This window comes from Pinus tabuliformis, chromosome 5_1 (genome assembly GCF_031772625.1).
Source record: "Pinus tabuliformis cultivar Carrire ecotype Pingquan chromosome 5_1, CPIR1, whole genome shotgun sequence".
Lineage (NCBI taxonomy): Eukaryota > Viridiplantae > Streptophyta > Pinopsida > Pinales > Pinaceae > Pinus > Pinus tabuliformis.
In genome coordinates, this window is record NC_142305.1 from 186,256,197 (window position 1) to 186,267,394 (window position 11,198).

The following is an 11,198-nucleotide window of genomic DNA, read 5'->3' on the forward strand; positions in this document are numbered from 1 at the left end:
TTGATAATTACATGTTGATTATAAATTACTTGATTAATCTAATTAATTACATGTTTATTTTGGGTTGTTACAGACACTTACGCTAATTTTACGTATGACAATAGTAACTTGGAGGAAGTGTCTTCCTACAAGTACCTAAGAATTGATATTCATCACAAGCTCAACTGGAACTATAGCATTGAGAAAAGGATTAATGGGGGATGGAAAGCTTATTTTGGTCTTGAAAATAATTGTAAAATGGCAAAGTTTGTAATGTGGGATAGAAAGAAGTTCCTCTTTGAAACTTTAATCACTTCGGTTATCTTATATAGATGTGAGGTTTGGGGTTGTAGCATCTCTAGAGAATCTTGGAGAAAGATTGAGCAAATCTAGAAGCGTTTTATAACGCATAACCTCAAAATTAAAAGCAACACACCCTATCCTATTCTCCTTATATAAGTGGGTCTTTCCCCTATCGAGAGCCTAGCTATGACTAGGATTCTGTTGTACAAACACAAACTCAATAACATAGGAGACCATAGACTTCCTAAGCTAGCTTTAATTCCAACCAAAACCACCTAAGGCTCAAACGAGGTTGGTATAAATACACCAGGTCTTGGTTAAACCATTAGGAGATCAACGAGAATGTTGCATTGCAAAACATTAATAACATTAAAAATATTGTTACTTCTAATTTCAAATAAAAAATGTGGTGTGAGAAAGATTTAGCAGCTAAAAGAAATTTAAGATATTATAAGGAGGTCATCAACCCCACCCTAGAAGATCAAAAGTATCTCTCTATTTTAACTAGCTCAAAGAAGAAAATTAATATAGCCAAGATTAGAACGAACTCTCATGATCTCCACAGTGAAACAGTTTGTTGAGCAGTTCCTAAAACACCATGGATGGAAAGGTTCTGCCATCTCTGTGAGAATACGAACATCGAGGATGAAAATCACTTCCTCTTAGAGTGCCCCGCGTACAACCACATTAGATCTCAGTTTCAAATCTTTGTTGCAATACTAAACTTCCTAGCCTTTTACGTTGTCAAAATTACAGTGAGCTCGGGAGGCTTCTCTCCAAGCTTTTTGAGCATAGAAATAAAATCTTACATCAAACTAAATGATTCATTTCTTTAGGTCCGATAGACCAAATTTTTGTCTCAGTGGACGTTAACCATCATCATCATCATCATCAATTTCAATTAAAATTGCAATTTTATATTTATTATATTTGATAAAAAAAACACAATTTTTTTATAAAATTATAAATTAATATACAATTATAAAAACAAATATCATACAATTCAGTATAAAAAAATTTCATATATATATATATATATATATATATATATATATATATATTAATTTGAAATACAATATTATATATAATACTAACATAATAATAATATTTAAAAATATAATAACATTTATTATATTCCAACATTTTTTTAATTGATAGTTCAACCTATGATTTTCAATTTCAAATTAAAGATTTAAATTTCATACAATGAAATGCAAATGTTTTATTACACACCTCGCAAATGCCTCTTACAAAGAGGATGTTACGGACTTTAAGCTTCTCGATATTGTCAAACTGACACGTGTCCAAAATTTGAATTGTGGTTGTTTAATTTTATCATAAAATTTGGAATAAAGATTTCTTAGTTTTTGGAATCATTTTTTGTTGCGTGCCTTTAGCATCTTTCACATTGTTTGCGTGCCACATCTCACATATAAAATATGGCTAGCTAAAAGAAAATAAAAAAATAACGTCCACGAAGTTAAAGATAGCGTATGGGACATATTGCTTCTTCATCTGGTTGATGTATTTGGCCCTTTTCCTGTGAAACCTCATAATAAACACTCTCAGTTTCTCGACAAACCCTTCGCTAAATAAATTATCCCAAGAGCTAGCTGCCAGAATATGTGCATAACTTTCCTTGTTCTCTTTGAAGGCCTCACATTCTAAAATGAAGTGTTTTTTTGTTTCCACTTTTTCGGAAGAACAAAAAATACATACTCTTTCCTCCCACACTTCTTTTGGCCTTTTCCAGTGCCCTGTTTCATAACGTAGTTGATGAGAATTAGTAGCAATAAGAATTTTGGCTCTCCAAGGAATATTGGCATCTATGTACTTTTTTGTTGATGATTATGAGTGGGATTAAACACTTCAATATAGTATGTTTTCTTTCTCCCTAGCTCCTTATCCCAAGTACGCTTGTGAAACTTATCTATAACAAAAGTTTTTATCTCTTCATTGTTTATGGGGCACATGTTCAAGCAAATACCCCATTTACTATACCTTTTGTTATTTTGCTACATCCAAGTCTTCCTTCTTTTGCACAATATGTCATTAAAAACAACCTTAGGCCATCTGCCCTCTTCCATTTCCTCAATTTTTTTTTAAATACCTTATGGCTTGCATCATAGCAATTGCTTCAATAGGAAGAACCCCTATTTCACTTAACAACATAGCATAAGGAACTGCACTTTCAATTTTGAATTGGTTTGTAATCAAACGCTTCTGAAGTTTCTCAATTTGTTTCCATTGCATGTCGGATGAACTGTTGGCCCACAATTCACAACCATAGAGAATAACCAGAATCACTAGAAACCAAAAAAGAGTTTGAGTGGTTTTCCAATCCCATAACACTACCTCTCTACACCTATTTTGAAAAGCATAAAATGTTTTCCAACTCCCCAAAGTTCTTTTCCCATTACAATTTAGATTTTTTTGAAGTCAATTCTGAGGTATTTGTAATCCGCAACTTCTTCTAAAACGTTGCCTTCAAAATAGAACTTGTGTTGGTTATGTTGTTTTTTCTAGAGAAAACCACTACTGTCGTTTTGCTAATATTAACTTGCATCCCACCTTTTTACAAAAATGCTCAAAGCATAGTAAGTGCTCTTGCAAACCAAGAGTAGTTTTAGCAATCAGAATAAGGTCATCTACATACAAAATAAGCTTTAAAACAAACTTGCCTAAATGGATACCATCACCCCCTTGTGAATTTAACCTCTCCTCAAACTGTCGATATATAAACCAAAAAGGGTAGAAGACAATGAGCAACCTTGCTTGACCCCAATATCGCTTCTAAAATTTTCAGAAATGCCTGTTGAAGTTCTAATTTTGACTTTCACCTTTTCATACAACCTATGCACAACTGCTCTCAAATGTTTAGGAACCCCAAGTTCTTCCTTTATGTGCCAAAGCTTATCCCTAGGAACCGTGTCAAATGCTTTTATGAAATCAACAAAACAACAAAAAACTTCTTCCTTTTTCTCCCAAACTTTTTCAATGATGTGCCTTAAAGTTATACAATGATCAATTGTGGAATGTTTAAGCCTAAAACCCACTTGCCCTTTAGCACACTTATCTCTTTCTTCTGCTCACTTGCTGATTTTAATTTCTAGCATACTTCCAAATAACTTTGCAAACAAGGGGTTTATCATTATGATCTTATAATTGGAAGGATTATTAACGTCATCAGTCTTGAAAAGAGGTATTGCCAGACTAGTTGTCCAATCTGTGGGGAACCCCTATTTAATGATGTTGTTGAAAATTTTTGTAATGTGAGGTGCAAGAATCTTTGAGCCCCACTTTAGATACTCTGGTTGGAGTTCAGCTAAGTCTTTTGCTTTTCCAACACCCAACTTCTTGATACCCATCTCTATATCTTATACCGTGAAGAGTTCAATTTTAGCCTTGACCAAGGGGCGAGGGTCAACCTTGAGTTCAGTGTTAGTGTTGACCAAGGGGGGAGGGTCAACCTTGGGATCTTGCTCATAGAGTTGCCTTGCATATTCAAACCATTTAGATGCTATAATATTATTTTCAATTTGCATCTTCTCAGTTGGAGCTCCTTCTAAAGAATTTGGAATTATTTTTCTCCAGGAAGATTAGTTCTTCCCTCCTTAAAACCATAAATCAGCATTTTTCTTTCTTAATCTCTACTTAATACACTACCCACAGATGAAATAAAAACATATAATTAATCCATTCTATTTGGTTTTTCATTTGATTTGGTGGTGTTTTTTGGGTAAAAAGTAAGGTGTCTGGGAAAAGTAGGCTTTCTTTTTAGTCCATTTTATTTTATGTCTTTAAAATTCGATTCCTATTTCTATGTAATTTATCCAAAAAAAATCAATATTTAAAAAATATTATTTAAGTTTAAACAATATAAATAATTAATATTAATATTTTTTTAATATTAATATAAAAAATTTAATATATCAATTTAAATAATTAAATATTATAAATTATAAACAAAAATCTTCTAATGATTCGGTTTATTTATGATTAATCGGTTGAAATTTTCAATTATTAAATAATTATTTGCCATCGTTAATATTTTGGGGAAAGTTATTTTCCCTGTTCTAAACATATGTCAGGTCGATGTTTCCAACGCTTATTTTATTATTAAAAATTAATTTTCATTTGGGTGCAAAAAAATTACCCCTATTATGTTAAAATTTCCAACATTTAATTATAAATAGTATTTTTTACTCGTTAAAATTTGGGAAAATTATCATGAAACTCTAAATTCCAAAAAAGTCTTCACAAAAAGTGAAGTGCATATTTACAAGTAGATTTAATTTTTTTTAATGGGAGGGGCATAAGCATCATGGATTCTCATTTTTTCTTTATACATATATAGGTATATATGCGTGTCAGAACCGACACATCGAAATTAATACGTCATCCCCGGGACAAATATGCTGTAGCCATGGGCAGGAATTGAACTCGCCCGAAGATGTGCAAACCATCCGCCCCGACCACCACAATGTGCACTCACGTTCAAAGTAGATCTAATCTCTGTCTCCCTGTTTCTTCTCCGGGTTTGGTTGGTTTTTGTTTCTGGATAGAATTTAAAAAATGGAATATTTTTTTTGTGCTGCATCCTTTAGTACTGAAAATTCTATCCTACTCTTTAAAGCTGAAATTAGACCGAATGACATGCTAATCTACTAGTGATAATTATTTATAATAGGGAAAGTTATTAATAAAGAAGAATAATTTCCTCTAATGCAAATTGAAGTCACAATTTACATTTGCTAGAAAATCGGAAAAGTGAGTAGGATTGGAACCTACTTTCCAAACTAGAAAATCGGAAAAGTGAGTATGATTGGAACCTACTTTCCAAACTCCTCCATTAATCAATAAAGACACCATCATTTTCATGTTAAGTCTACTGAGCTTTGATTTTGTTCTAAAATTTCAAAGGCCTTTTCAGGATTCCACAAGCATCTATAAGGTCCTCGCATAAAATGAATATTCACACGTAAGTGTAATCTGCTTTCCCATCCATCACTCACAACTGAAACTCGGGGCGGACTCACGGTGTGCTAAAAATTCTGCAGTGTCATTCATAATTTCCATTGCTTGGTTTAAATGTTTATTTTTTTAATATGGTTTGATGATATGAATGTGTTGATAAAAAATAATAGAAGTTGTTTTGAATCAAATAACAATCTTGTTGAAATTTTAAGGAATTGAGAAATAATTAAAATTTTCTGAATTTTAGTGGAATTAAATGATTGATCAAGGAATTGAGAAATAATTAAACTTTTCTGAATTTTAGTGGAATTAAATGACTGATTTTGTAGATGTGAAGTTTTAATTGAATATTTTTTTTTCAATATTTTAGGGAATTGTGAAATAATTAGCATTAATTCATTTTAAATACAGATTTAAAATGAGCTGAGAGAACTAAATTTTTTATGTTAAATTTTTTTATGAATCAATATTATTTAAATATTTTGTATAGTTATTTAATTTTGTTTTTTGAGCGATGAACAAATTTTTTTTGAGCGATGAACAAATTTTTTATGGCAGATAGGTTATAGGTTACAAATCATACTGAACTATAGAATAAGCCTCTCAGCTCAATTAAATTTTTCTGAATTTTAATGAAATTAAATGATTAATTTCATAGATTTGAAATTTTAATTGAAAATTTCAGTTTTGGTAACATTTGCTCGCGCTCACTCCATAACATGACAAAATGCAAGCTATAAAATAGTTGACAAAAAGCATCCATACCACATTGCAGCTCTGCTCCTCCTTCCTCTCCTTTCCTGTCTTGGCATTTTCATTTTCTAACTCCAAAAGTCATGAAAGCTGCCTTCTCTGCTCCTGTGGTTCATCCTCTCTCTATTTTCCTTCTCATCTGTTGTCTTGCTTCACCATGATCATCCATCACCGTTGCAATTCAGCATTCAAGAAGCTCATCACGAGTGATCCTTATGATTCCAAGGCCAATTGGGGTCCAACAACCTATTTCTGCAATTGGGCTGCGGTCACATGTAGCCACCACACCTAAATAGAGCCATTAAAGAAATCAGACCAGAAATCCATTAAGCACTTATCGAAGAAATGGTCATGATAGTGTGAAAATAATGAGAAATAGATTTAGTTATGAAGCAGTTGAACAGAATTAGTTATGAGCAGTTGATCAGAATTAGTTTGTGTGGTTAGGAATTGGTTGCAGATATTTCCTATATAAGTGATGTAACTGAGCAAATAAGTAAATGAAAGTTATGTGTTCTCTTTGTCTCACGTCACGTCTGGTTTTCTGTTTAATTTGGTATCGGAGCTGAGTGCTCTTTTGTTTGCACCTCTCTTCTCTTCGTGGGCAGGGAGTGACTCTGCCATTAGAGTGTGCAGTGAGCCCTTTTCGCTAGAGTGTGCAGTGAGCCCTGAGCCCTTTTCGCTGTCAGCGCTGAACCATTTGAAGACCAAGTCGTGGGGAATTTCGTCGAGGTGTGCTGTCGAAGACCGTTGAGTAGCCCGAGACAGTAAGGAGTGCTGTCGAGAGCCGTTGTTGGTGGGTGAGCGTGGACAGCCCTGAATCCGGTGCAGCAAATCCGTGAGTTTATTTCCAGTGTTTAGATCGGAGTTCATTTCCAGCGTTTAGATTGAGTGTGCTCCGACTTCTTACAGACCCGTCTCTATTTTCTGGCATTAAAATATAATATCGTTACATACAAGCATTGAAATATAATATCGTTACATAACCCTACGAGCGTTTACTGTTTTCGTATGACTGTAATTGCTGTAAATCTGAGCCAGTTACCAATTTCGCTGAGAATCGTTATCTGCAGAGAACTGGAAGGTTGTGTTACAGTCAGTGAGACCTGTGATATAGTAAACAATTTTCTGTGTGTGGCAGCAATTTATTAAAGGTGTTTTTGTGGTGGTGTTTTTGTGGTGCATTTTTCAGATTGTGTGGTGTGTATTATTGTTTAAGAAGCTTGCCATTTTTTGAATTTGGTTATTGGTGGAGAAATGGCTAATCCCCTTGCAGATTCATATTTAAATGAGTCTTCAAAACTTGACGGAGAAAACTATGTAAATTGGAAATTTAAGATCATCACAGTGTTGGAGGCATACAATCTCTGGCCGATTGTAAAAGGTGACGAGACCAAGCCTCAACCTCCTACTAACACTCAAGATTGGGAGAAGCGTGAAGTGAAAGCAAGGGTGCTGCTACGTATGTCAGTGAAGGACAATATTATTCCTCACATTCGGGACTGTGAAACTTCGAAGGCGACATGGGACACTCTTAAAAGTTTGTATGAGACTTCTAATGCAAATCGTATTTTATTTTTAAAAACAAAGCTGCTATCTATCAAAATGGATGCCAATGAAAGCATTAGTAACTTTGTTTCCCGAATTAAAGACTTTAGTGATAAGCTTGGTGATATTGGTGAAAAGGTTTCTAGTACAGACTTGGTAACTGTTACTTTAAAGGGGTTAGTCCCCGACTATAAAGTCTTTATTTCAGCTCTCTCAGTTAGACCGACACCTCCTACATTTGAAGAATTGGCTGGAATTCTTCTTCAAGAAGAAGAGCGCATGAAAACATTTGAACTGGAGTCAAATGGTTCTGATTTGGCTTTGACTGCCAGAGGCCAAAAACCATTCCGAGGGAGATCATGGGACAGAAACAGAGGCCATTTTCAAGCAAAGCAGAAAGGTAAGGCACCTCCTGATTCTTATGTTAAAAGGAACATTGTATGTCATTATTGTGGAAAACCTGGACATCTGGCAAAAGATTGCTATAGGAGAAAGAATAATGAATCAAATCAAAGACATAACAGGCATAATGGAAACTACATAAACAAAGACACCTCAGTGAATGATGGATTTAAAAATCTTAAGTTATTTCTTTCTGATGCTGCATTGTCTGCTGAAACTAATGATGAGAATACTTGGTTTATAGATTCTGGTGCATCGGCACACATGACTTGTAATAAAGAATGGTTTGATAAATATTTTGAGAAATCTGATGGTACACACATTTACTTAGGAGATGATAGGTCACTTAAAGTTCAAGGCTATGGCATAGTAAATGTGTACTTACCTAATGGACAAATGAGACAGATTCATAATGTGATGTATGTACCTGCTCTTAAAAAGAATTTGCTATCTGTTTCCGCTATCACTGATAATCATTTAAAAGTAGAATTTGGTAAATTGGGGTGTATAGTGAAAGATGTTCAGGACCACTACAAGGTTGTTTCTACAGGTACCAGGGTTGGAGGATTGTACAGATTGGATGTGACAGTCAAGCGCCATGTTGCATTGACATCTCAAGAGACATCGACAGCAGAATTATGGCATCACAGGTATGGGCACCTCAATTACAATGATTTATCGTTGTTACAAAGGAAAACAATGGTTGAAGGTCTTCCTGAGATGAAGTGTGAACATTTACCATGTGAAGCTTGTGCACTTGGTAAGCAGCATAGAGAAGAGTTTCCTGTTCATACTGAGAAACGGAAGTTGTGTGTGAGCCTTGTCTCACTTTTGCTGGTTTTCTGTCCATGTATTTGTCTGTGTATTTGTTTTAAGTTCTTGAATTAATTCACACTGATGTATGCGGACCTATGCAAACTAGGTCTCTTGGTGGTGCTTCATACTTTGTTATTTTTATTGATGATAGATCTAGATATACCTGGGTCTATTTCGTTAGAAGGAAAAGTGATATATTTGAGTATTTTAAAGAATTTCGAAATATGGTTGAAAAACAAACAGGAAAGTGCATTAAAATACTCAGATCTGATCAAGGGGGTGAATATAAATCAAAGGCATTTAACACGTATTGTAAATCTAATGGAATTCAACAACAGTTCACAGTGCCACATACCCCTCAGCAAAATGGTGTTGCTGAGCGATGGAATAGAACCTTGGTGGAATCTGCTCGTAGTATGCTGCAAGGTAAGAACATCTCTAATGGTTTCTGGGCAGAAGCCATTAACACTGCTGTTTATCTAAAGAATCGATGTCCCACTAAGCAATTAGTTTTTCAAACTCCTTTTGAGGTTCTTTATGGTTATAAACCTGATGTGAGTCATTTCAAAGTCTTTGGATGTACTGCTTTTGCTCATATTCCTGAAGCTAACAGAAGAAAACTTGATGCCAAGTCCATCAAGTGTATTTTCATTGGATATTGTACGGATCAGAAACCCTATAAATTGTTTGATCCAAGTTCCCATAAACTATTTGCAAGTCGTGATGTATTGTTTCATGAGCAGACTGATAAAAGTAATACAAAGAATGATGCATGGCATATTTCTAATGATGCACATATTAAGCTTGATACTTTGGTTAAGCAGGAACAGGAACAGGAACAGGTACAGGTACAGGATCAGGATGATAGCAGCAGTACGAGCACATCTAGCAGCAGTGAGTCATCACAAGGAGGTGATACACCTCATAGCCAACGAATCATGGATGGAACACCCACACCAAGAAGGTCGTCCCGACAGACTCGGCTTCCTGAAAGGTATAAAGACTATGCCTTAATGTCTAATATAATGAATGTTGAAGAACCAATTGATTATGAGCAGGCTAAACAACATGAACCATGGATTAATGCTATGAATGATGAGTATGCTTCTATTATGAAAAATCAAACATGGGAATTAGTGGAACTTCCTGAAAATAAAGTTCCAATTGGAAGCAAATGGTTGTATAAAACAAAATTTAAAGCAGATGGTACAATTGATAAATTTAAGGCAAGATTAGTAGCAAAAGGATATGCTCAACAGGAGGGCATTGATTATGAAGACACTTTTGCACCAGTAGCTAAGTTGAATACAATTAGATTACTGATTGCCTTAGCCACAAAACATAATTGGAATATACATCAAATGGATGTCAAATCTGCTTTTCTAAATGGTGATTTACAGGAAGAAGTTTATTTGGTTCAACCTGAAGGGTTTGTCAAACAGGGACAGGAGCATCTGGTTTGCAGGTTAAGAAAGGCCTTGTATGGTTTGAAACAGGCACCAAGATCATGGTATGTAAAGATTGATACTTTCTTTCTTCAGAATGGGTTTGTGAAAAGCAAAAATGATCCTAACTTGTATGTTAAGAAAGATGAAAAAGGACATGTTGCTTTAATATCTTTATATGTGGATGATCTCATTATAACAGGCAGTGCTCACAAGTTAATTGAAGAAATTAAAGTTCAGTTGTCACAGGTTTTTGAAATGAAAGATTTGGGTGAAATGCATTACTGTTTAGGCATTGAGGTATGGAGAGAAACTGGTAAAACATTGATTACTCAAAGCAAATATACAAAGGAGATTCTTAAAAAGTTCAATATGACAGATTGTAAAGCTATGTCAACTCCCTTAGAACAGAATGCAAAGTTGTACAAAGAAGATGGTTCGAAAGAGGCAGATGGAACATTATATCGTCAGTTAGTGGGAAGTTTGAACTATCTCACCACTACCAGACCAGACATTGCATACTCAGTCAGTATTCTTAGTCAGTTCATGGCTAAGCCTTCAGGAAATCACTGGAATGCTGCAAAGAAAGTTCTTCGATACTTAAAGGGAACAGTGAATCTTGGTATTATGTATACTGATGTATCTGATGTTGTACTGACAGGTTTTTCTGATTCAGATTGGGCAGGAAATCCAGATGACAGACGATCTACCTCTGGCTATGCATTCCATATTGGATTAGGGGTCGTATCTTGGAGCAGTAAGAAACAGCCAACTGTTTCTTTATCATCAACAAAATCAGAGTACAAAGCTTTAACCAATGCCACCTGTGAAGCTATTTGGTTGCGGAGAGTTCTTGCTGATCTTGAAGAAGCGCAAAGTGGTGCAACATGTATCAATTGTGATAATCAGAGTGCTATCAAATTAGCACATAATCCAGTTTACCATGCTAGAACAAAACACGTTGAGTTACAGTAC